This window comes from Psammomys obesus, unplaced genomic scaffold (assembly GCF_907164565.1).
Source record: "Psammomys obesus unplaced genomic scaffold, mPsaObe1.curated_primary_1811, whole genome shotgun sequence".
Taxonomy (NCBI): Eukaryota; Metazoa; Chordata; class Mammalia; order Rodentia; family Muridae; genus Psammomys; species Psammomys obesus.
This window is the reverse complement of record NW_026596234.1, coordinates 8,651,510-8,676,596: the sequence shown is the minus strand read 5'-3', so window position 1 is coordinate 8,676,596 and position 25,087 is coordinate 8,651,510.

Below are 25,087 nucleotides of genomic sequence, written 5' to 3'. Positions count from 1 at the left end.
AAAACGCAGGCAGCTCAGTCATGAAGCAGCGGTGGATTCTAACCTTCAAGGACATGGCCCCTGTGATTCCCCCTCTGACAGTTATGCTTCCTGACCCAAAGGCTTCACAGCCTCCTCCAAACAGCTCCAGCAGCTTGGTAACACAGTTTCCAGCACATGAGCCTATAAGGGACTTCACACATCAAACCATAACACCTGTGAAGGCGGCATGAGCCTTTAACATGATACTTTTCAGGCTCAGCCAAAAAATAAAGGCCTCAGTCTGCACTCAAGAACACAGCTAATGCTTAGGGAATGTTTACCCCAATTTGGATACATCAACTAATTAAACTCCTTAGAGGGTTTCCATGAAGAAAAAAACTCTTCTCACTGCCTCCATTTTTATTACAAAAAGAAACCAAGGCACAAAGAAGCATAACTTACTTGAGAGATCAGACCCTGACAGTGCACCCCCAGAATCCATGCCACTAACCACTGAGCTATACCTTAGATCACATCTTGCTACTTTTTTCCATAAAGGGCCAGATAGTAAACACCCAGGCTTTGCAGACCGTGAGAGAGTTACAACTTTTAATTTTCATTGTGCAACTGCAACTACCTGGACTATAGAGAAATGGATGAGCAAAGTGTAACAATAAAACTTTATTTATAAAACAGTCAGCAGGCTAGAGTTACCCACAATTGATCGAGATTACTTAATAAACCATACAAACCTTAATCTTGTTTTCTTATATAGATAATTAAGCCTTAATCTTGTTTTCTTATATATCTATATAAGACATAATTGTGCATGCATAAGTGTGTGTGTGTGTGTGTGTGTGTGTTCATGCCTGTGGTGTACACATGTAGAGATCAGAAGTCATCATCAGGGGTCTTTATCTTTCTCCATCTTGCTTTTAACATAGGGTCTCTCGCTGAGCTTGGAGCTCATTGGTAGGCTGGACTGGCTGGCTGCTCAGCACTCAAGACCCTCCAGTCTTTTTGAAGCAGGGGGTTTCCAGGTGCACACCACTACACCCAGCTTTTTCTGTGGGTTCTGGACTTAGGTCCTCATCACACACAGCAGATACTTTACCTATTGAGTCATCTCTCTGGCCTAATTCTACCCAACACAGTAGTCAAATTCCCTACACACTTCCTGACTTTCTGGCATTCCATTTCCTCAGCTTGACACAGGTCTGAGTAATGCTGATGACAACACTGACGATGCTTGCTGAGTGCTACTGACATTTCTGGGTCTAGACACCATTCCCGCTCAATCTCCATTTTCTTTTGTCCTCACTACCACCATGGTGGGTAGGTATTATCATTCTCTTTGTACAGGTGTTGTTGTTGAGGTCAGAGAGGCAAGGAAACTTTATCAAATTGCAACAGCGTGCAGCGCGAGTTGAGACAAAACATGATTCTTAATACCTGGACTAGCGCTAGCCAGCTTTCTGTCACTGTAGGATATACCTCAGCAAATCAACTTACAAAGAAAAAAAAAAGATTATTTGGACATTTTAGTCCATACCTGGCCCGTTTTGGGCCTGTGATGAGACAACACATCATGCCTGAGTTAAAGTACTCACATCATGACTAGAGATGAAAAAAAGAAAGAGGAAGGGTTGGGGTGCCTCTAATCACCTGAAAAATCTCCAGGTTGTCCATAGCTCTTAGTGGTCCTACCTCTTGACGACAGCGTCACACTGTAGATGAGCCTGGTCCTGTGAGGAGCACAGTCTGAATGATGGCAGAATCTCACAGTTCTCACTTGCCCTGGTTTCTAGACCATGTGCATCTGGATCCGGTGGAGGGGACAATCAAGTGTCTGACTCAGCAAGCATCCTGAGGGATTCTTATCTGTGTTAAAGGTGAGGAACACAGCATTGGCACGACACCATCATACACTTCTGTGAGACTCCTTCAGACCCTCCACCCTGGGCTGGAGCTTTGCCTAGACTCTCTCCAATGTCTAGGGTTATCAATCTTCCCACGAGTTCCTCTTTACTCATTACCTGAATGCTCATCTGTCTTTGTCATTAGTCAGTCATTCTGGAAGGTCATGGACAGTGGCTCAGTTCACTTCTCTGCAGCTACAGTTCATCATAGAGTTAGGTTTTATGGATATTGGCCAAGTGAGTGAATACATTAATTCATGGAATCCTTAGTTTCCTGGAATTTAACATTGCCTTCATAGCTGCATTTATCTATGTCCAGCACCTGATTTTTTTCTGAATTCCTTTGTTTTCTTTTGCTTTTAATCACCTTCTGTTTCCAATATGTTACAGCAAGCCTCTGTCTACTCCCCTCATGAAATTTACTCCTATTTTCACTCTTGATTTTAATATAACTCAAGGGAACTGGAGAATATGACTATTTAGTGGGAAAATGATTCTCTAGAAGAAGTCTCTGCTAAGGAAGTAATCAATTAGTTAACCAATTAATGTATTATTGATTGTCTTGTGACAAAATACTCCAAGAAAAGCAACTGAAGGGAGAAAGAATGCATTTTGGCATATAGTTACAGGAGGATGTGGTCCCTCATGCCAGGGAGACACAGCCATAGGCAGGGAAAACATGATGGCAGGAGCCAGAAGCTGATTCATCACAGGGTGGCCATATTCAGGAAGCTGAGGGTGAATGGGAAGTGGAGCCTGTCTACAAAGCCTCCTACCCTTCATACCCCCAGGGACCCGCTTCCTCCGGTGAGCCTCTGCAACCGTTCCCAACAGTTCCACCACTGCAAGCATGAGAGCCCCCAGGAGATATTTCATATTTAAAGCTCTGTATCAAATAATTACACTTTGGCATCAGTCGCAATGGATCCAAGGACTTAGGTATGCTAGGCTCGTGCTCTGTCATTGAACTACATCCCTAGCCCTCATTTTACCTTTCATTTTGAGACAGAATCTTGTTGATTTGCTGCAGCCAGCCTTGAGCTCACTAGTTAGCTCAGGCCAGGCATGATGGGTTGATCCTCCTACCTCAGCATCCTGAGTTTGTGTCTGGGGTCATAGATCTGCATCACCGGGTACAGTTTATATGTTAATGTATTAATGAGCCTTTACTGGGATTGGAGCTGATCCAATGAGTGATCCCCCTAGTTCTTTTGAAGTTTCACTTTGGTGGAGGAATTAAGACTCATACTTTATTAAATAGAAAATGATATGTGCTATTCTGTGGTAAATTGCACTATAATGAAATAACAATTTGTGTCAATTTTATAGATTGTGTGACTGAAATGACACAATTGTCTATCACATTCCTAGAGGTGAGCAGGTCCAGGGTCAACCTGCCAGCAGGCCACGGAAGGTTTCTCTTAACAGTGAGTTCAAAAGAGCCCAATCCTTGAAGAGTATTCTTTTTCAAAAGTCTTGCTTCCTGGTAGCAAAGAGGGAGCTAGGGTCTAGACTTGAGTCTTGTGGGCAATGCAACTGAAATGTCTATGACAATTTGTTCAATGAATAAATATTTCTTTAGAAGTTTCCTCTTTTCACCACTGTTCAAAGTGTCAGAGATTCAAGAATGAGCACTATGGAGGCCAGTGGAACTTACTGGTTTATCCAGAAAGATAAGACCACAGGTCAAAAAGACAGTCTGGAAACAAGACTATGGCTGACTGGCTGACAGTGGCACATGATAGATGACTTGAAATAGAGAAACATGGTTGATGCATGGAGTGGGATTCTCTAGAGAGGATAATCAGAAGTCTCTGAGCTGGAACTTGAGAGACAAAAAAAACAAGGTATGAAGCCTGAGGGTAGAGCATCCCAAGCTGAGAAAACAAAGCAGAAAATGAGAGAAATGCACACACCCGGAGGTAAATAAGTAGGGCACGTCTAGAACATCTCCAGTGCATTGTGGTTTGGAGTAGTAAAAGATGGGAAGCAAGAGATTGTCATGGCCTCATACTACTAGGTATTAAGATGGTTGAGAGTCAGTCTACATATATCATGAAACCAGTGATGGAATGGGCCTGGAAAGCTGGCAGTATCTGTTAAGAGTGTTGTTGTTGTTGTTGATGTTGTTTTTGATAACCTTTTTCTGCTGGGAAAAGTAGCTGGCCAAGAAAAGAGAGTAGAAGTCAAAAGACAAATTAGGAAGGAAGTTGCCATCAACCAAGTAAGGAGCTGCACGTGATGAGAGAAGAGGAAGAGAGAGGGGTTAACGTAGGTTGCTTTCTGTTACAGGGATAGACATAGTTCCAAAACCAACTTGGGCTTATTTTATCTTACAGATTAGAGTCCATTAATGAGGGAAGCCAAGGCAGAGCTAAAGCAGAAACCATGGAGTAACTATGCTTCCTGTCGCATTTTTAGGTTCTCGCTCAGTCACCCTTCTTAATCATCCCATGGCCACTTGCCTAGGGAGTGTACAGCCACATCTGGTTGGGTCCTCTTTTGTCAATCAACCATCAAAAATAGGTCCTGAAAACACACCCACAGGCCAATGTGATGAAGGCAGTTCCTCAATTGTGATTCCTCATCCTATGTGACTCTTGGTTATGTCATGTTGACAATAACAATGAACAAGTATAAAAGTCAACAGATGAGAGATGTTTTGAAAGCCACGTGCTGATGGAGGCCAAGAGGGGACTTGGAGATGACTCCCACCATACTCACTTGAGGAGCTGAGCAGGAGGTGCTGCCATTTGCCACAGTGTGATTACGTCGGGGTTTTCCAGAGGAAAGGAACCAACAGAATGACTATATATATTACAGAAGGGGTACACTAGAGTGGCTTCCCCAATAATGGCCATGTTGTCCAATGATAACCATCTGCCACATGAAGAGAATGAGAATTCAATAGCTGCTTAGTACCCAGGACTGAAAGCCTCAGTAACACAAGTGCAGTGCTGATGGTCTTGAAGATTCCTGGGGAACTGAGGTCTTCAGTCCACACTGGAAGACTGAAGAAGCCGGGTTATAATAACCATGGAGGTTGGTTGGCTGTGGCAGCAAAGGCAGATACACTTACCAGCAAGACTCAAAGGCAGGCAAATCGTAGTGTTTTTTTCTTTCCTGGGATTTCTTTCTATCTGGGAAGACCCACCCTATGGGTGTGGCTCTACCCCTCAGTTTATCCTTCGAGGAAATTCCCTCACATACATACCCGGAAGCCTGTCTGTTAGTCTAGATCCCATCCAATCAAGTTGACCGTTGATGATAGGCATCACAAGTGGGAGACTATGAGGCATGGTTTGGGAAGGGATATAAAACTTAAAATGTGATATCTGAGTTTGTTAGGCTTGAAGTAGGCAAATACTGACACAAACAGAGGAATCAAATGAACAGGTTTTAGAGACAAAAAATAAAATAGTTTGGGATAAAATTTGGAAGTGGCTGACTATTTAGAGATGTTTAAAACTATGAACTCGAAGAAGCTCCATGAGTGAGCGCAGCTAAAAAAGGATAGAGATGGTGAGCGAGCAGGAGAATGGTGGGCCATGCCGCCAGGAGAATGGTGCCAGCCCTCAGAAGCTAAGGCAACAAGGAGGAATGCCTGGTATTTCTAATGACATCAAATAACCAGTTGGCTCCCATTACGTCATTTTTGTCACTTATCCAGCTCTGCTCAGTCCATATCCTTGTTCTGATGTAGTCTCCTGTAGTCTTTAGGATGTAAGCAGGAAGGAACTGCGTGGTCACGGCACACTCTGTAAGCCCTATATTACGTTTATGGTGGCCACAGACATGTGTCCTCCTAGACACATCCACCAACGCATGCAGCCTCTTCTAAGGAACAAGACAAAGGGCCACCCCACTGACATGAGGAGAATACTCCCTCAATGTGCTAGGAGTCCCTCATGAGTACAGCAGCCATCTGGCAAACAACCCACTAGATTAAAACAACATCAACAACGGAAAAAAACCCGTCAACACAAGCAAAATATGTAAAGTTGTTGATCACTGACAGACAGCCTGGTGATGGGCATCTATTTAGCTTTCAAAGCAGTCTGGCAGATAGATTAAAAAAATCCATCAGACCTGTAAAGCCTTAACAGACCAAATTTCCCTGGGGGGCCTTTCTATATGGTACTTATCATTTTCAGAGCTGTGGTAGCTCTGATTGCTCCAGGCATCATTACCCTACATAGGATAGCAATGCCAATGTGGGAGCCATCTTAAATGCACCACCAGGGGCAGGCACATGAGGCGCAGGCCCGTGTGCATGCTAGTGATTTCTGGACTGCAACTTCTTGGGTGTGCTAATTACCGTGGCTTCATTAGAGCTTTTTTTTTGTTTGGGTTTTTTTTTTTTTTTTTTTGGTAATTATCTTTTTGCTGTCATCAAGTCTTTTCCTGGGAGCCCACAGAGGGGACTACCCAGTTCCGTGTCTATCATTTTTGAGGCATGTGGGAACCATCTCGAAGGTCACCCTAGCTTTCTTTAGCCATCACATTTCCCTAAGAAAGCCACTCCTGTGTGAGTTTTACTGCCTGGTGAAAGTGATGTCATATTCTTAATTGGGCCTTGTGTCCTTGGAAAGAACAAAAAAAAGAAGAAGAGGAGGAAGAAGAAGAGGAGGAGGAGGAGGAGGAGGAGGAGGAGGAGGAGGAGGAAGAAGAAGAAGAAGAAGAAGAAGAAGAAGAAGAAGAAGAAGAAGAAGAAGAAGAAGAAGAAGAAGTTCAGTTGCCTTCAGCTCAGCAGACAGAGGTGGGAAGCCAGGCAGGTGTGGGTCTCTGAAGGAGCAATCGATTTGCTCAGCTCACCACCTACCTCCCTTGAAAATTAACAGGAAAAAGAAAAAGCTCACTAACAAAGTGGCAATTGGTCATGACCTTAGGAGGGTGGAAATACAGAATAAAAATAATTTCAAACTGTGAAACTCAGTCAATAGGACCACCCAGACAGGGCATTTACCTTTGGGTAGATGGAAGAGGGTGTGCGCGCGAGCGTGCATGTGCGCGTGTACTGATTTTTCTCCTTTTTTAACCGGGGGAGAAATACATGAAGGTGTATGTCACCATGATTCCATCACCCTATCTACATGTACTGTCACCAGCATCGTCCCTTGGGAGTGTGTGTGAATCTGCTTTCCTTTTTTCTCACACCGAACTTCCTCCCGTGAGCAGACGCCCACTGTCCCCACAGATTTCTCTAATGGAAGAAACAGTAATTAACCGCCCCTCCCCCCAGATGCTGACTCCATGGTCAGCCGCTAATTTGCACCCTTTCTGCATAGGTTCCTATGTCTCCCAGAATTTAGTGCAGCACTAAAGTTACCCTTTAAATCATGAATCACAATATCAGTATGTGGCTAAAAAAAAAAAAAAAAAAAATTAAAAAAAAATGTTCACAGCATTGTAATTTTATTGCAGTAGTAATAAACATGAAAAATGCATTCTGGGGTTGTTTAACATTAAAAATAATGTTTAGGAAAATAAATTTTAGGAGAAATTTAGGGCTGAGGAAAAGGACCATATTCAGACTTGGAGACTTGGACTCAGAAACTGAATAGTAAATTGGAGGGAGACCAAAGTCGCAGGGAAGGAAGGTCAGCAATGGGACCTGTAGGGTCAGGATTCATATCCTCCTGCCACCGAGGGCACCTCCTCACTGCTCTCTAAACAGCAGTGGCTTTTATTTCTAAAACTGGCCAGAGATTGCTGGGCAATTGACAACATTTCAGAAAAAATCACATATTTTTTTTTTTCTTTTTCAGAAATGAAAATAGTATCATACAAGATGGGCTTCTGAGGAGCAGTTCGGCCTTAGTCACCAGGGCAGCAGCTTGTGAACTTGACCTCACCTGGAGAGCTAATTTGGGGCCTGGAATCGGGGTGGTGACACTTGGCTCTATTCCTGGATACATGACTTGTGCATGGCGCCCATAACCAACATAGTACAAACTGCCCTGAGAGAGCTGATGAGTCTGTTTACCTTGTTCTGGCTCTCACAGCAGCTGCATGACCTTGCGCTGGCTCTCCACACTTTCCCTTCCTACTTCCTGAGTTCTTGGTTTGAGCTGGAAAAGATTTGAAGGCCACACACAAACGCATGTGCACTGGGCAGGGCGGTGTGCCAAGGCCATAGAGTGTTAGCCACCATGAGAACCTGTGTTTAATCCCTAGAGTGCACACAGCAAGCCAGATGCAATGAGCGGTATAGGGTGTGTGTGTGTGTGTGTGTGTGTGTGTGTGTGTGTGTGTGTACACGTTCACATATGTGCGTGCACCTAGGGAGATGAGAGGTTGACCCTGTATGTCTTGCTCAATTGTTTTCCTCTTTATTTTTTGAGACAGGATCTCTCACTGACCCTAGAGGAGTCACAGGCTTGGCAAAGGTAGCTGGCCACTGAGCCCCAGGGTTCCCCCTGTCTCTGCTTCTCCAGCTCTGTGGTTTTACACACACACACACACACACACACACACACACACACACACTCCATCATCACACATATTAATGTCCTCACTCAGCTGTTGATTCCCCAGCTCCATTTGGTGCCTTCTGTTACCTCCCAGGCTTGGAAACCAACAGAGTTGACCACAAAGGTGACAGCCAGGAGCTCCAGGAAGAACCGTGCGGAGAAATGCTCTCGCTTTCTTTGGTGGAGTACCTACAGAGCCTCAGAAAATTGCAAAACCCAATAAAATGGCATCGTGGTGTGAATGCTACCAAGTGAGAGGATGAAATTCTTGATGGGTGTGGGGCCAGGGTGACAAACACGGAGCAATGAATTACATGAGGAAAGCAAATGAGTGCCAGCTCACACGCTTTCCTAAACCAACCGTGCTGATGATGACCTAACACGTTCAAGCCCAGATTAGTGCGTGGCGGTGTGGTGTGTGAACCTTTAGAATGTCCGGATGCCAACCTCAGAGATCTTTTCGGTGACTCGGAGCGGGGCCCAGAGCTTCGAAGGCTATTTAGCCCCACCCAACCCGACCTTGTGGAAAGCCATCCTTGGACCACACCCTGAGGAAGACTATGGCAAGGCAGATAAAAACCAAGTGTGCTCATTTATAATGCTTACTCGTTACTCTATACTATTGCACATTATCAGCACTGGTGAGATTGAAAAAAACACCAGCGTACGAAGCTGAGTAAGAACTTGTGGTGGTTTCTGTGCCTCACCGGATCCCCTCAGGTACCCTTGGAGTCAGCGCGCCTCACTCTGGCGTGCCTCTGGTTTTAATGTCCATATGGATATCTGCGAGGTCTTATTAAAGTGTCGAGTTTGATTGACTAGGTCTGGGGCGAAGTCTGGGTTTCTGCTTTCCTAACAAGCTCCCAGGTGACAAGGACGTGACTGTCCTGGGACCTGCATTGCAGGTGGCAGGTCAGTGCTGTCGCTCCTCTATCACTGACCTGTTTCCCAAAGCTAATTGTGTTTGAACTGCTCAGGGCCAGGTAGGTGAAGGCTGTGGGCAGGGGTTAAAGGCAAGCCAGCAGCTTCCCCTGAACCTTTCATCCAGAAAACTTTCAGAGTTCTTTTAAGTGTCCGGGGTGCACGGAAGTGAAAGGCTCCCTCAGCTCCTCCCCACCCCCAGCCCTTTTAGGCCTGTTTCCTCCAGGGGTCTCTTTTGGTTTATTTCTTAAGTTAACAAGACAGGGCCCTGTGAAGTCATAAACACTGACGTCCCGGATGCAGCGCTGGGTAAGATTATTCTCCCTGATTAAGCCTTTGACAGGCTGCATCTTCTCAGCTAACACCATGCCAGGTTTTATTAGTAAATTGGCCCTAGAAGTTTCTTTTACCTACAGATGTCTTAGCTCAGCAATCCTTCCCCAAGATCAGAATGAGCACATTCAAGAACACTCGGTGCCGAAGCACTGAGAACAATAATTAGACAAATTTGCGAACCGTACAGGGATACGAGTGACGATTCTCATATAGAGGCGGTTAAGTGGAAACAGGAAACTTAAATAATTGACTGTTAAAATCGTCTAGGAAGGCCGCATTGCCTCCGATAAGCAGACACTGTGATTAGGTTACGGTGACAAGACCATTAAGATGAAATGGAGGCTCTAGTTGGCTGCTTTAATAGACCTGAGCCACGTTGTAATCAATGGTTTCACCACCCCATCATCTTCCCAGTGTGGATGTCACCAGCACTCCAGAACACGATGCCTTGTGGGAATGGTGCAGGATGGACCCAGGCCTCCTGTGGAGGTGGTCCCAGGACAGATAACAAGCCTCTGGATGAGCAGTAGACATCACCTGCTGTTCTTTTATATATAGAAACATGATTTTGCATCTGTTTCTGATGCCGCTTAACGATCAGCCTTAACAGGCAACAGCATAGTATAAGCGTATTGGAAATCAGAAGCTGGGGACATAACTCAGGCAGTAAAGTGCTTGGTGTACGAACTTGAGGACCTGAGTCTGATTTCCAGAACCTTCTTTTAGAAGCTGAGCACGGAGTTTTCTTCCCATAATCCTATGGATGAGGATGAACGTGTAGGTGGGGCTTGGGGACTGAGCATACTAGCCTGTCAGGCTAGCAAAGCCAGTAAGCACTTTGGGAGAGTGAGAAATAAAATCCCCTCTCTAAGAACAAAGTTGGGAATGACTATGGAAGGCAACCTAAGTCGCCCTCTGCCTTCTATGTACCTGTGAAAACAAACAACACAACCACTGTATCCCGCAGAGAGACTGTGTCGGTAATTGTGTGGTTATGTAGTGGTTATGCTGTTATTATTTAGACGTCTATGCATTCCTTAAACATTTTTAAGGTGTAGGAATGTCTTGCCTAGCTCCAGCCCGAAAAGCCCCATTCCACCAAGCGTGCTGCCTGTGGAGGTCTGTGGAAAATGTACACAGACGCTTACAGGCAGAAGAAGCTGGTTTGGGTATTGATGACCTAAATCTGATAGGAGTCAGTGATCCTGAGAAAATAATCATTATCATCCTCAAAGATGAGATCCAAACCCCGTTTATTTTAAGGAGTTCAGCACAAGGGCACTGAAGAACACAGCCACTTGCTGGTTCACTCCGGATGCTGGGTGAGGCTTCTCCACCTTGTTTAGGTACCAACCACTTCCATCCTCTCTCTCCAACTAGATTGCTCTGAGAATCCCACACCGACCAAGAGGGAAATCACTTGGTTACATAACATTTCCTGTGTTCATTATGGGACATAAATAGAGTTACATTAGTACATATAAGTAAAACGGAGTGTTGGAGGAGATACGGGCTCAGAAGTATGGAAGGACAAGAAAACAGACAGATGAGGAAGCTGGTAATTGAGCAGTATTTGCTGTGTGGTGACCACAGGCAAAAATGGGCTTTAAGGATGGCGTGGAGCTCCCTCACAGTCCTCAGTCCTTGGTACCCCAGCCCAACAGGCTGAGGACCCTTCTCTAATTATGAATAGAGAATTTGGAGGGTCTCCTTGTGAACGGAGGGAACAGTATCTGCCAAGCGTTGGAGGAGACCAGCTCTATACTGAGCACAAGGTCCAAGAGAGCTCGAGCGGGAAATGCACACGACTGTAAAGAAAAGGGCTTTTCAGATCCTTGCCCGCACCAATTTTGTATCCAGTTGGCTTTGGAGATGAAATCGAGAAATAATTTGCACGTCTGCTTTGTTTGGTCTGAACCAGAATGATAGTATTCCGCATACACCACGGCATCCACATAGGTAACTGGAGGGAAAGCATGAGAAGCCATACCATCTCCTTACACGAACCGAGACACTAGTGCTTGGTGAGGATTCTGCACTTGGTGCCCCGGGGCCACTGATATCTCCAACACAGAGATTTTCGAGGTTTCTTTGATTAAACCTCGTGGTGCTGCTAAGTGAGGCCTACCACCATCACCACCACCAACTACAGTGACGGTAGCTGCAGCAACCAAGTGCACAATAAAGTAAGTTTAGGGGGCTGCCATTTCTACATGGCCATATCCGATCCACCTTTAAAATTAGCATTTCAACGGATCTCAGAAGAGCTGATGCAAAATTTAGTTAACCTAGGAGTTCCCAAATGGAAGCGGACACAAAATGGCACCATCGAGGGATCAACTCTACCTCTTCATCCTCATCCTGGCTCTCCATCCTATCCTCTCCTTCCTCACCCTCTTTCCATTTTCATTTTCCTTGTGTTCCTTCTCCTCCTTCTGTCTTTTTCCTCTTCCTTTTTAAATTCTTCTACCTTTTTTCTCATCCTCTCCTTCCCTCTTCCTTGCCCTTTCTTCTTGCTTTCTTCTCTTCAACTCCTTCCTCTTCCCTTCTCCTTCTCCTCTTTCTCCTCACCCCCTTTCTCTTCCTCCTCCATTTTCTCTTTCTCCCACTCTTCTTTCTCTACCCAGCCTAGGAGAGTTGGTGGGCTCTGAACTCTCATACCCATGGCTCGCCAGTGGAGATTCGGCTGAAAATATCTAAACTGGGGATGAGGTACTGAATTCAAAGCCTTTCTCCATCCAGCTCTCTGGGCATTAGTATACTAGTGATCATTTTAAATATCTTCTTTCGTGCTGAGCTCTGAGAGGGAGGTGGAAGGAAACGTCATGTCTTATGTTAAAGACATGAGAAACAGAATCCCATGTCATGCAGTCAGGACTTTCGACCTATGGAAATAAGTGACGGGGTTGAGGCCAGAAATGGGGTCTTGAGGACACATTGGAAATGAGGAGTCGGGAGGTTGGACAGCGTGCAGGAGGCTTGCTGTTGTTAGATACTTGCTGATTCTAAGGCGAGCTGATAGGTTTTCACCCTTTCTCTCTGCTATCAAACATGTTTTTAACTTTATAGACAGAATCACTATGGGTTTGAGGCCAGCCTGGGATACAGTGTATCCCTGTCTCAAACTAAACTAAGAAACTAAACTAAACTCAAACAAACAAACAAGCAAAAAGGCATCAACATGGGACTGAGAAATCTTCCGTGCCCCCCTATCTCTACACTTTCCAGAAAATAACTTGATATAATGTAATGTCTCACCCTTCCTCTCCAGCCTCACACAGTACAGCAGGGATCTTGGAGTGTGATGGGGCAGGTGGGTGGGGATGAAGAAGATTCACAACTCAGATGCCACCTCTTCAAAGTTCCTGATCCCTCCCACTTTTTTCCCCCAGTAATGATGGAAAGGCTGAGCAGGATAATAGTTAACATTTACAGAATGCTCACTCAGCGCTTTGCTGAAAAAAAAAATCTTATTTAATTCTCACAGCAAGCCCTTTAGGAAGCTACTTTCAAAACCACTGTTTAATACCTGAGAAAAAAGAGGATTCGGCCAAGCCAGGCCTTGCTCACTGGATCCCGGACTTAGGGCTAATAGTCTGTGGGCAGCATCACCCCATGATCTGTGCCCTTTGTGCTTCCTTACCCCAGCTGTCTCCCCTGCAGGTAACTTATCTGTGGATGTTGGGGGTGGAGGTGATTAGACTGTGATGCTTCTGTTTAGGGCTTTTTAGATTCACATGTGCTGTCCCGTTCTATTGTCCCAAACACATAAGGCAGACAACTTTGGACTCAGCAGAAACTCAGAATACCTGGCAGGCAGAAGCCAGCAGAGCAGCGACCTCCACCAGATGGGGTCCCTTCGGCTCCCCTTGTGCATGGTATCCCTTCTTGGGGGCTCTCTCTCCTCGTATGCTCTGTTGCCTCCCTGTTATGAAGGCCTGGGCAATGGGTGAGCAGAACTGAGTCCAAGTCTCCATCTGGCATCCGTCTGAGTAAAACACAAAGGGCGGCACACGAAGGCTCCTGGCTGTGGAAGCCTCTTGGCTGTGGAGAGCCTCTTCGGGGTTTCTGAAACTTTCCTTTCTTTCTCCCCCCCCCCATCACTTAACACAACCTCTTATCAGACACCTACCTCAAATAGAGGTGAGAAGCTGTACAGCAACCAGGAGAGAAAGGGGAAAACGCTGACGAGATCAGATCTTACGCCAAATGCTAACTTTTGAAAAGTGATTCTCATCATTTCTCGCCACCCATTTTAAAACTGCCTCACGCAGCAACTTTCCCTAGCAGGGACTCAGTAGAATGCTGGGATGTGGAGTGCGACACAAGGTCTCTGAGGACAGGACGCGGGATCACAGATCCAAGAGCTTCCAAACTTCCACAGCCAGTGACCACTAGTGCTTCCAAAATGCCCCAGATGAGGCTACAGAAGACTAGCCTTGAACCTCAAACTGACCCCCTCCATTGACATCCTCTCCACCTGTGACTTGGGGCTTTGAGTTGCCCACAGACTCGAAACACACAAAAATCCCTTTCTGCCTTTAACGCTTGCTTCTCCACTATGACTTCCATGCTCCATCTTGGCTTGGAGTTGCAACATAGCTTAGGATGACCTTCAACTTCTGTTCCACCTGCCTCCACTTCTTGAGTGCCAGGATGACAGGCCTGTGGCACTGTGTTTTGTTTCTATGGTGCAGGGGATCAAACCCAAGGCTTTGTCCATGTTAGGCAACTCAGCCCCAGCCCCAGGCCCTCGGGATTTCTTGACTAGTCATGGTGGCTGACTGACCCTTTTGTATCAGGCTGCCACAGGCAAGTTAGATGCCCAAACTGCTACAGTATCTTCCCTTATTAACTTCAGTGGAATAGGCTGTTCATCCAACTGGCTAAGACCTCCAAACTGTCCCATCTCCCTCTCATCCTCTCTCCTTGCTGCCTTCCTCTTTCTGCCCAGCTGATCTTGCCTCACTTAGGTGACTCACTGTTCCACCTGAAAGGCCTTTGAACTTTCTGTTTCATTCCTGGGGAAAAAATGTTAACCTAGATACCCATCTGTTTGCTCTTTCACAACTGTGGCAAGCTCACAGTCACATGGCATGGTGTGTTTCATTCTACGAAAGTGTTCTTCGAAATGGTGTTTGATGATTGGAAGTATTCCTGGGTAACAAAGAATGATGAAAAGAAAGCCAAGAGGCCTCCAGTTAGCTCAGAGAGCATCCACATGGACACACAGACACAAACACAAGTATACAACACCTACACACACCCCACATAAATACATTGCCGGTAATAAACGGAAAACTGAGCCAGGAGCTCAAACATACAACTGCTGACTGTCAGCTTTGTTGTCCAGTGGTCTTGCTGTATTTTCTAGACTCTCTCTTACGAAGACAGGTTTTTATTACTACCAAAGAAAAGTAACAAATGCCTCTTTCAAGGAGGACGGTGTCAGAATCTAAACATTTCTCAGATTCAAAGGCCAAGTAAGTGGCTCATGGCTAACTGGAGTGTGCCCTGGCCAGACAATGAACATAATATACTTAAATGCTGAGAGAGAGAGCTGAATTAAGTGACCTGGAATGTGGACATTTATGGGGACCTTGGCAATAGCAGCCTATGACACCCTGCTCTTTAATAAGGTAGAAGCTCCAGAGAAATCATCTAACCCAAAGCCACACAGCTAAACAGTGGCAGAGGTGGGATTGTTCAATTATTTTTTCATCAAACATTTATTAAGCTTCTGTGATCTGCTGCGAACTGGGAGGTGTGGGTTGAAAGGCAAGTATAAGCCCAGCTCTTGCGCGCAAGGAGAGGGGACACAGAGCCACGTGTGCAGACACTGGGGACATGCTCCTCCCAGTGTGGAAGGCACCATCCACACACACACATTCCAGGACTGCAGAGTGGCTGTTGGGGGCAAGAGATGCTCCAGGTAGGGGATCACTCATTAGAATCCCACAAACCATGTAAAACATCCCATTAATAGTCCTCAGTTGATTGGTGCATCAACCAATCAACTGCTTTGGCTATACACTTGTCCCTCAGTATCTGAGGGAGAAGTTGTCCCAGACCCCTCAAAGATGCCAAAATCCTAAAGGAATCTCAAGTCAGCTTGGTGCAACAGCCTGTGCCTGTAGCTCTAGCACTTGGGAGGCTGTGGCAGGAAGAGTATCACAGACTCGAGACCCGTCTGAGCTACATAGGGGTACTCTGTCTCGCAGAAAAAGGGAAGCTCCTAACAAGTATGCAGAAATTCCTTCTATGAGAGAGTGTGGTGTTGCATAGAAGCTTGCCCGTTCTCCTTTCTAACCTCCTGATTTTGAGTGAAGGTGTGTAAACATAGGTGTGTATTTGTGGATATGTGTGCAAGGGCACAGTGCTCACAAGAGGCTAGAGGAGGCTACCAGATTCCCCTGGGAGCTAAGGTTAAAGGTGCATGTGAACAGCCCAACATGGGCGCTGGGAACCAAACCAGAGTCCCCTGAAGGAGCAGCATTTACTGTAGACACTGAGCCATCTCTAAAGCCCCACCTTCCTGTGTATTGTAAATCATCTTTAGGCTTGTATCAAATACTATGTGAATGAAGTATTAACAGTGATTTTTGTCATAATGTTTATGGAATAATGAAAAAAAAGGTCTATGTATGGTCAGTGAAAACATACATCTCCCCTAACTATTTTCAATCTTCTGTTAGGTAAACAAGACATGAAGAATCCATAGATACAGAGGTTGGCTGTATTTTGGGTAAATAAATATGATATTTAAAATTAAGCATCATGGTTTCTTTCACCTTTGGCTATTTTCATTTTGGTTTTTATTGTGTCTGGTTTTATTCTGATGAGGAAACAGAAAGCTTGAGCTTCACTAAGGGCTATGCTACAACCCAGACAGCTCATCCACAAACCTCCATGTCTGCCAGCTAGGCATCTTTTCTAAAAGGTTCTGCAGCCTCCTGGAACAGCCACTAGCTGGAGGCCAAGCATTTAAATCCATGAGCTTGTGGGGCACATATGGTTGGCTACTGAAGATTCCAAACTACCCCCAAGGTATTGCATTTTATCTCCACCAGGCAGGCTGCCAACACCTGGTGATTCCTGTTCAACAGAATGTCAGGGGTGAGAGGAGGGGGCAGGTGAAGAGCGTGCTTAGACTTCATGATTGAAAAAGTCTGTGGAAAGATGAGACATGAAAGACATGACCCAAGAACAGGCTGAAAATTGAGGGAAAAGTAGATAGAAGGCGAATCCAAGCATCTAGAGAAGGCTGCAGATTGAGTTTCACACCATTGCTGTGGTAAAATGCTCTGACCAAATGCACCTTTGGGGGAGAAGCATTTATTTGACTTATACTTCCAGACCACAGTCATCACTGGCAGGAACTCAAGGCAGGAACCTCAAGCTAGCTAAGCTGTCTTAGATCACCCAGGACCACTTCCCCAAGGAATGGTACAGCCCAAACTCAGCTGGGCCCTCCTACATCAATTAACAATCAAGAAAGTCCCTACCAATGTGTGCATGGCAGAGTAATCTGGGAAATCCCTTAACAGAGACTTCCTTTTCTGGTGACTCCAGGCTCTGTCCAGTTGACAGCAAAGGCTAACCAAAGCAATTCCTGTGCGCAGAGTCAGGCTTCTTTGTGTTTTCCTTCTTCTTAAACCGCATTTTGAAATCCATTTTTTTTTTTAAAAATTGTTTTAATGGAAGACTTTATAAGCTTCTCAGTTCTAGGCCTGGTATGGGAAGTGTGGAACTCAGTGGCACCAGCTTCACCAAAGTTGTGTCTTCTCCTCTATTATCTTGTTATGCCATAAGCTCATTTCAGAGAAGGATAAATTCTGCCTAGGTGAGAGAAAAATAGTGATACTGAATTAGCTAGATTGATGGCAAGTGTAATCTGGGTGATATTCTTAAATTTAGTTTGGAAAGGGCAATTCAACTTGGTTTACGGTGTCTCCGATTATGCAATTTATTCTCCGCTTCAAAAATGGATGTGCTCTTTAAAATACTCCTGCAAGAACCTTTTAGTTAGAAACAATAGAAATTTTAAGACAGATTAAGGTTTAGTGTCACAGAAGATTGTATTGTGGGCAGACTGTCCTCAGAGGGGTCTGCCTAACTGTTGACAAGCTAGAGGAGGGGAACCATAAGGATATTTGACATGAAAAATGTGAATTTGCTCTCTGAGTGTTTACTAGCGTTCACAAGTAGCAGGAAATGAGCCGTGAAATGTATTGTCAAACATTCGGTGCTCAAAATATAACACATTATTTGAAGTTGGGCTCTTTGCTTTGGAAGAGCCTCATTCTCAATTTGTACACCATGAGGATGGATGGACTGGCCTTTTATGCTGCCCTTCCCAAGTCATAACAGGCACAGGCAGCTGAAATTAGGAAATGAATTTCCAAAAGCCATTTACAGCTCCCTTCTCCCTGAACTCCCTAGATGACAGAAGCATGGCAAACTCTAAGCTCACCTCTGCAATTGGAGCTGGTCACATGACTTGAATTTGCTCAGTGAGACCTGGGCATTAGTCTCCCAATGTGATTCTAAACAGGAAATGCCAAGTCATTCTCCTTTTCCCCCTTCTGGTGTCTGAACTCACTGGACAGGGTTGAAATTCATCTTGAGAAGAACACATTTGTGTAGAGGTTGTTATCAGAGTTACTCTTTGAATTGTTGTAATAAAATTACCAAGGGCAGCAAGTTAGGAACAGAAAGTGTTGTTTGGCTCACGGTTGGAGGGGACAGTCCCATGGGGTGGGAAAGGCATGGCAGCAGGGACTGGCTCACACCCCAGAGAATCAGGAAGCAGAGAGCAAGTTGGAAGCAAGGCCAGGATATGCCTCAAGGCTCACCCTAGAGTGACCCAATTTCTTCCAGCAAGGCCCCACCTCTACAGAGTCTACAGCCTCCCCTAACTGCACCCTCCGCTGGGGAGCAAATGCTGAGCCCAACAGGGACATTTCACAGTCAAATTACAATCACTTGTGAACATCAGCTTCCATTAGCTTCCAAGTGCCATCCATCCTCCTTTGCTCCCTATCCAGTCAACCTGAAGCTCTCGACATTCCTGAACTTAAAGGGTCTAGATGAACAATGACCTACCTCTAAGTCTGTAGCATCTCTTACTGTGGGTGCAACTCTTCCCAGAATCGCAGTGGCCACCTCCTTGCCATGAGCTCTTCTGATTTGAATGTGAACGGTCCTCCGTAGGCTCACATCTTAGAACATTTGCTCCCCACTGGTGACAGGAGGAACATGTAGAAACTTCAGGAGGTGGAGTCTTGCTGGAAGAGAACTTCAGGCTTTCTACCCCACCGCCATTTGCTGCTCACTCTCTGATTGCTGCATGTAGGCTGCAACATGACCAGCCACCCTCCCATCTCTGCAGTCGTGCCTTCGGTGCCCACCGCCATTGTCACCCCAGCTGTGATGGACTGGATCCCTCTGGAGCCCTATGCCAAAGCAAAACCTTTCTCCCTCGAGGGGCTTTGTCAGGATATGTCACCACAGCCAAGAGAAAGTAGCTAAGAGGGGTCTCAAGCTACACACAGAAAGGAGGATAGAATCTTGGAAGAATTTACATGACTTAAAACCTCGCTTGTGAGAAAGGAAGCACTGGGCTTCATACATAAGCCAGAATAATTCTCAACTGGCCCCTGTCAGGCACATCTGATGTGCAGGAGCCTTTCTGGCTGTTGTTTCACCTTTGTGGATCTTTTCCTTTGATCTTCCTATGCTTCCTTTGTAGTCTTTGCTTTTAAGATTTAGCTTTCTCTGGACACCTCCAAATGTGCTCTGTGATCCAGATAATATTTACTAGAAGAGCAAAAGGAAGAAACAAGAGACTAAAACTAAAGCACATAAGAATTTATCTGTTTTGAATTTGGCTTTTGTAATCCATTTTTGTTTATAGGCCCTAACATACTTTATCGCTTTTCTTTTCTTCCTTACTTTTTATTCACTTAACCATGCTTCCCTTCATCCCTCAATCTACCCATCTATTTATTCATCCATTTATTCACCTATCTATTCATTCACCCATCCACTCATCCATCCACTCATCCATTTAGCTACTCATCTGTCCAAGTATCCATCCATTCACATAATTAATATTTATGGGGCATCTGCTACCTTCTTGGTGCTAAGTTAAATTCTTGGGATCTATGTTACATGGACAGAGCAGAGTTCATCCCTTGGCTAAGATTACATCCTTGAGCAGACACAGGAAGACAGAAAAATCAATCAACATCAGTCATGCTGGTTGTGACAAATTTTATGTTATTTTATTTTTTTTAAAGAAAGCCTTGGGGAATAAACAAGGCAGGCACTTCCCTCATAGATGTGATGGTCAGGCCTCCCTTAGAGGAGGTAACAGTTCTATAAGATCAGAGTAAATAAGGACACCAAACACTCAGGCTAAAGGGAAGAACAGCTGAGGCAAAGAGACCAAGCAAACTAGCACCATGTGGAGGACTTGCCAAGCCACAAAGAGAAGGCCAGTGGGACCACAGTGGAACAAAGGGGTGACAGGAAGAGGAGGTGACTTTAAAGAGATCCCACCCAGGTATTTCTGTTCTTTCTTCTCTTCCAACCATTATTATTCTCATTGGACCAAAGAAATTTCTAGAAACAAACATGTCAGCAGATAAGCATAGAAATCATAATTGAATTCCTTTAGCTTCTGTTCTACTGCTGGGTTACTGGGATAGCCATAAACACTTTGCAGGCTCAAGCTCTTGCTGTACATTCAGTCTATAAAGCCTTTCTAGGCTTGACTGTTCCATGTGATCTTGTCACCTGCCCCTGCATCCTGTGCAGTGCTGTGTCTGAAAAGGGTTGCTGGGTGCCATCACCTTTGCATGATGATCAGTGGAGAATCAATTCACAGGAAATATGTCACTGGTTCTTTGGAGAGAGAGAGAGAGAGAGAGAGAGAGAGAGAGAGAGAGAGTAAAAGTAGGACACATGTCCATGACAACAAACACTATTAACTGCATGAGCATTTCAGAAAGAACTGAAAAACACAGGCTGGGAGATGCTTCGTCAGAAATGTGCTTGTCACACAAGTGGGAGGACCTAAGTTTGCACACAGCACCCATGCCTTCTAAGTCACTTTCTATCGGTGCCATAAACATAATGGATCCACGAGCAGCTTGGGGAGGAAAAGGCTTATCTCATCTCTGGAGTTATAATTCATCACTGAAGGAAGCCAAGGCAGGACCTGGAGGCAGGAGCTTGAAGCAGAGAGCATGGAGGACTGCTGCTCGCTGCCTTTCTCTTAGCCTTACTTTCAGCTGCATTTCTTACACGACCCAGGACCACCCGCGCAGGTGTAGCCCCGCCCACCATGGGCTGGCCCTCCTACATCAATCAGTACATATTTCACAGATTTGCATGTAGGCTAAAGCTGAGAATAAATTGAAGTTCCCTCTTTACAGCCGACTCACTCTGGTTTGTGTTAAATTGTCAAAACCTTAGCCATCATAGGTGCCAACTGAAACTCTTAACTAAGTTTAGCAAAATCCATGGTTAGATGGAATTAGATTTGGTTACATAGGAATGGTTTGCTGGGGAGGATTGTTCGTGTGTGTGTGTGTGTGAGAGAGAGGGGGGGCAGATAGAGCACCACAGGTGTGTAGCAGTAGGCAGAGGCCAGAGGTCAACCTCAGGTGGCATACTTCCAGAGCTCTCAGACCTGTTTTTCCAGGTTGGCTCTCTTACTGGCTGGGTTTAGCTCCTCAGGCTGGTTGCCGAGCCAACCACAGGGACTCCACTGTTTCCAGCCCCTTTAGCATGGGGTTATAGCATGCACTGCCACAGTTTTTTGGGGGGGCACCCTCCTGTTACCCTGCTGTGGATGGAGGGGGCTGCAGATATAGCAAAGCTATACCGTATTGATCGATCCACCCCTACTTTTCCTTAGGGAGGCTTGTTCATGCTCTTGTTATACTCCAGGAGATGGTAAGCAGCTAAGATGGGGTGTGATCAATCCCTCTGACTCAGGAGATTTTCATGAATACCTGTGTTCACATATATCCACGCACAGCATTTCTAAAACTCTGTAACATAAGTACAGAGCAGTCGTAGCTGCCCTTTCACAGAAGCATACGAAAGATTCAGAGAAGTCAAGCATTTTCTGAAAGTCACACAGCCTCACAGGTTTCAGAACAGGGGAGAGGAACCTGGCTTTTTCAAGTTCTCACTACCCTTGTAAGGGCCTTTTGTTTAAGTAGAATATCTATTTTATTCCCAACTTCCCAAATTCATAGCCATTTTATTATCTTGATAACATGTTCTGGGACCTCAGGCAGTATCATTTCATAGTAGATTTTGGTCTGTAGGGGTTGTCTGGTCCTACATGCCTCGTCTAGGTCCCAAAGTCCAGGAGAGAAGAAAGTTGCAAGGCTCCTGTCATTTTTTTTCCATAAAGAGAGGCCTGACTCAAAAGGATGCTACGGATGGAAAGCAAACCGTTGGCCTGCATGTATCCCAGAGCTGGGGCTTCTTAGGACACATGAGGAAGAAGCAGGAGGGATGCTGTGCGCACCGTCCCCACCACACTCCTTTTCTTTCCCACAAGGCTGCTGGTGCGAGGCATGCTGGGTCCTACTTCCACTCGGCTCCCCTGCATTTCTTCCCACCTGGAGACATGCACCCAGGTCAGTCAATAGACTTCGGCTCAAGTTGAGGAGACAAGAGTGGGAGAAACCAAAAGCAGAAGCCAGTGGCAGCTGAGGACTTTGAGGGCGGGAGTGGCGACTAGTGCAATTTTGAACACGTTTTTAAAACCCCATGTCAACTGGATTATCAGGAATGAATTTTAAATCTATCACCCTGCCCAAGGCTGCCAATAGCAAAGAGTCCCTCGGGGCCCAAGCAGTTTAGCCTACAGTGTTCCCTGAGCTAAGAAAATCAAGTGTCGAAATCTATGTCTTCACCTTCCCTAAAAATGGAAGGGTATGTAAGCCAGTTTCTATTTTTGGTCAACGCACCGAAGTCAGCCGAATGTGAGCTCTGGGGACTGTAATATAACATTTCTTCCAACAAAATACACTCCCATTGTTGCTGAGCGTACGGGAGTGTAGGGATATTAATAATGCCGAGAACCCCTTGTTTGAGAGTTATGTCTTCCAAAAGAGATTTTTGGAAAGTCAGGTTCTAATATTTGGAGTAGAATTTGTCAAGATGACTTTCAACAGCAGAATGGATTTGGCTTCTTTGGAGTGAAAGTTGAAGGCACAGGGGCAGGGATGTTGACTTCCTCCCTAGGCGAGGATCAGGCAGTGACTGCTTCCTGTCTGTTTTCACCGAGGATGGCGAAAAGGATCTCTCGGTCGCTTCTGATCTTTAGTACAGGGAAACGCGTGTACATGGGTCAGCTTATTTTGGTTACGCTTAACAGCTGTATCCCCTGCAGTTTGGCTGTGTGTAGTTAAGCTGGGGAAGGGCTCCATCTTCCATCTCTTAGCTACCTTTCCTACTGAATCAGTGATGCTAGCATCCAACCAGCTGCACTCTCCCTGTATCTCCTGTACCATCAAGCACCCTGGGCACTGCTCCATGTCTCCCTCTTGCTGCTCTCTGTGTTTTTACCCCACCCCTACCCCTTTAAAGATTTTTTTTATTAGCTAAGTCTCCATCCTGTGTGCACTGTCCCCGGGTGTGGCAATGTGTGCTAGGAAGATGGAGCCCTTGAGACAGTGTAGTCACCGTCCTAGCGGCTGTCAGGTCCCCACTTTGATCCTCCCCAGTCACTCTACTGCTGCACAAATGTTCACCTCTGCTGCAGACCCTCCCTCTCACTCACATGTTGTTGAAGTCAGAATCTTCCTCCAGCCTTTCTCTGTTCACTTCTTGGGAGCCTGAGGCATCAGAGGTGCGAGGGAAATGCAAGACTAATGTAGTCATAGAGTCTAAACCAAGATCAGAAACGAACTGGGCATCACTGGGGTGGAGCCAGCAGAAGCAGATAAAAGGACCTAGGCTCTGGCTGGCTAGAGATCCCAAGGGGGAGACTCTCCAAGACTCAGAGTGAAGATCAGACAGAGGCTCATGGCTATGACATGAGAAGGATAGTGCCTCTGTGCTCCCTGGCCAAGTCTGTTGCATGTTTAAAAGAATCTCCATCTTTATTTTACAGGAAGTTTTGTTGCATTTTGGAAAAGAGTAGAAAGCTCAAAGTCATATTGAAACAGACAGCAGCAATCACCATCTGATGATCTTACCATTCTGACTCTCATTATTTACTGTCTCGGTCACATCTCTGCACTAGGCCACTCACACGTCATAGCGGTGGTGTCTCTTATTGTCTTGAAAAGAAGGGAAAACATGTGACTCAGCCTAAAACCAAAACAAATAGATAAGAGATAAGAGAGAGGCAGTCAAGCCTGAAATGGGAAGGCACATCTGAATGTCTTGGCATAGGCTGGCGCCTGCCCCTCACTCTGATGTCAGTTCTTATTTTTCTTAGAGTTCAGTGCCATCCTGTCACACTAGACTAATTCCTGCCCATACTTGTTTGCTTCTAAGGTACAGTTTTATATCTGACATTACGATGACCTGGATCATGCTTCCTGAACTGTGAATTGATTGACACGCCAGCATTCACGCCCAACTCAAATATCACTTCCTCTTGGAAGTCTTCTGGGTCTGTGTCATGTACATTTGCCCACCTCCAACTAACAATTTTTTTTTTCTTTGCTTTATCTCTTCATGTCCTGCTGGATTCTGGTCCTAAGGGCCCAAGGTACAATGTCTGTCTTTGTTCCCTCAGCTGAGTCCTAAGGAGGCAATAAGTATGGGAGAAAAGAAAGGGGTGCTCACTGGAGGAACTGGTTGGGGGAATGGTTCAAGGGGTTCAAGGGCTTGCCACACAAGCAGGAGATCCTGAGTTCAGATCCTCACCAACAGCGCTCACCCTTAACACTAGCATTGAGGAAAGGAGGGAAGTGAGGGGCAGATCCCTGCAGCCTACTGGGCAGCCAGTCTAGCCAATCACTGAGCCCCAGTGACCTCAAAAATAAGGTGAAAGAGTCCTGGTGTTGACTTTTAGCCTGCACATACGTACTCACACAAACACCTGCGGATACACCTGTCATGCACACATACACACAAAGATACACACACACACACACACACACACACAAGCAGACATGCAGGCAGATAGACAGACAGACACAAACCCACACACCACGCCTTGATTGCAGGGAAGGAGGCTGTCTTACTGATGAGGACTTCTTCATGGAAACACTTCCTATCCACACTTGCCATACCCCATGTGGCAGAGGTCATAGGCTGACCCGCTGCCCTGTGTATGAGTGGGGGGTTGCACAGTTGAATCTCCCCTGCAATCATGGGTGGAATACACCTGTTATGTCAGGCCTTCATGCCTCCACCCGATCTGTTCTTGGCAGCTGTTTTATGCATTCATGAGTGTGGACAGAATGACAAAGCCATTTATATGTCAAGGGGAAA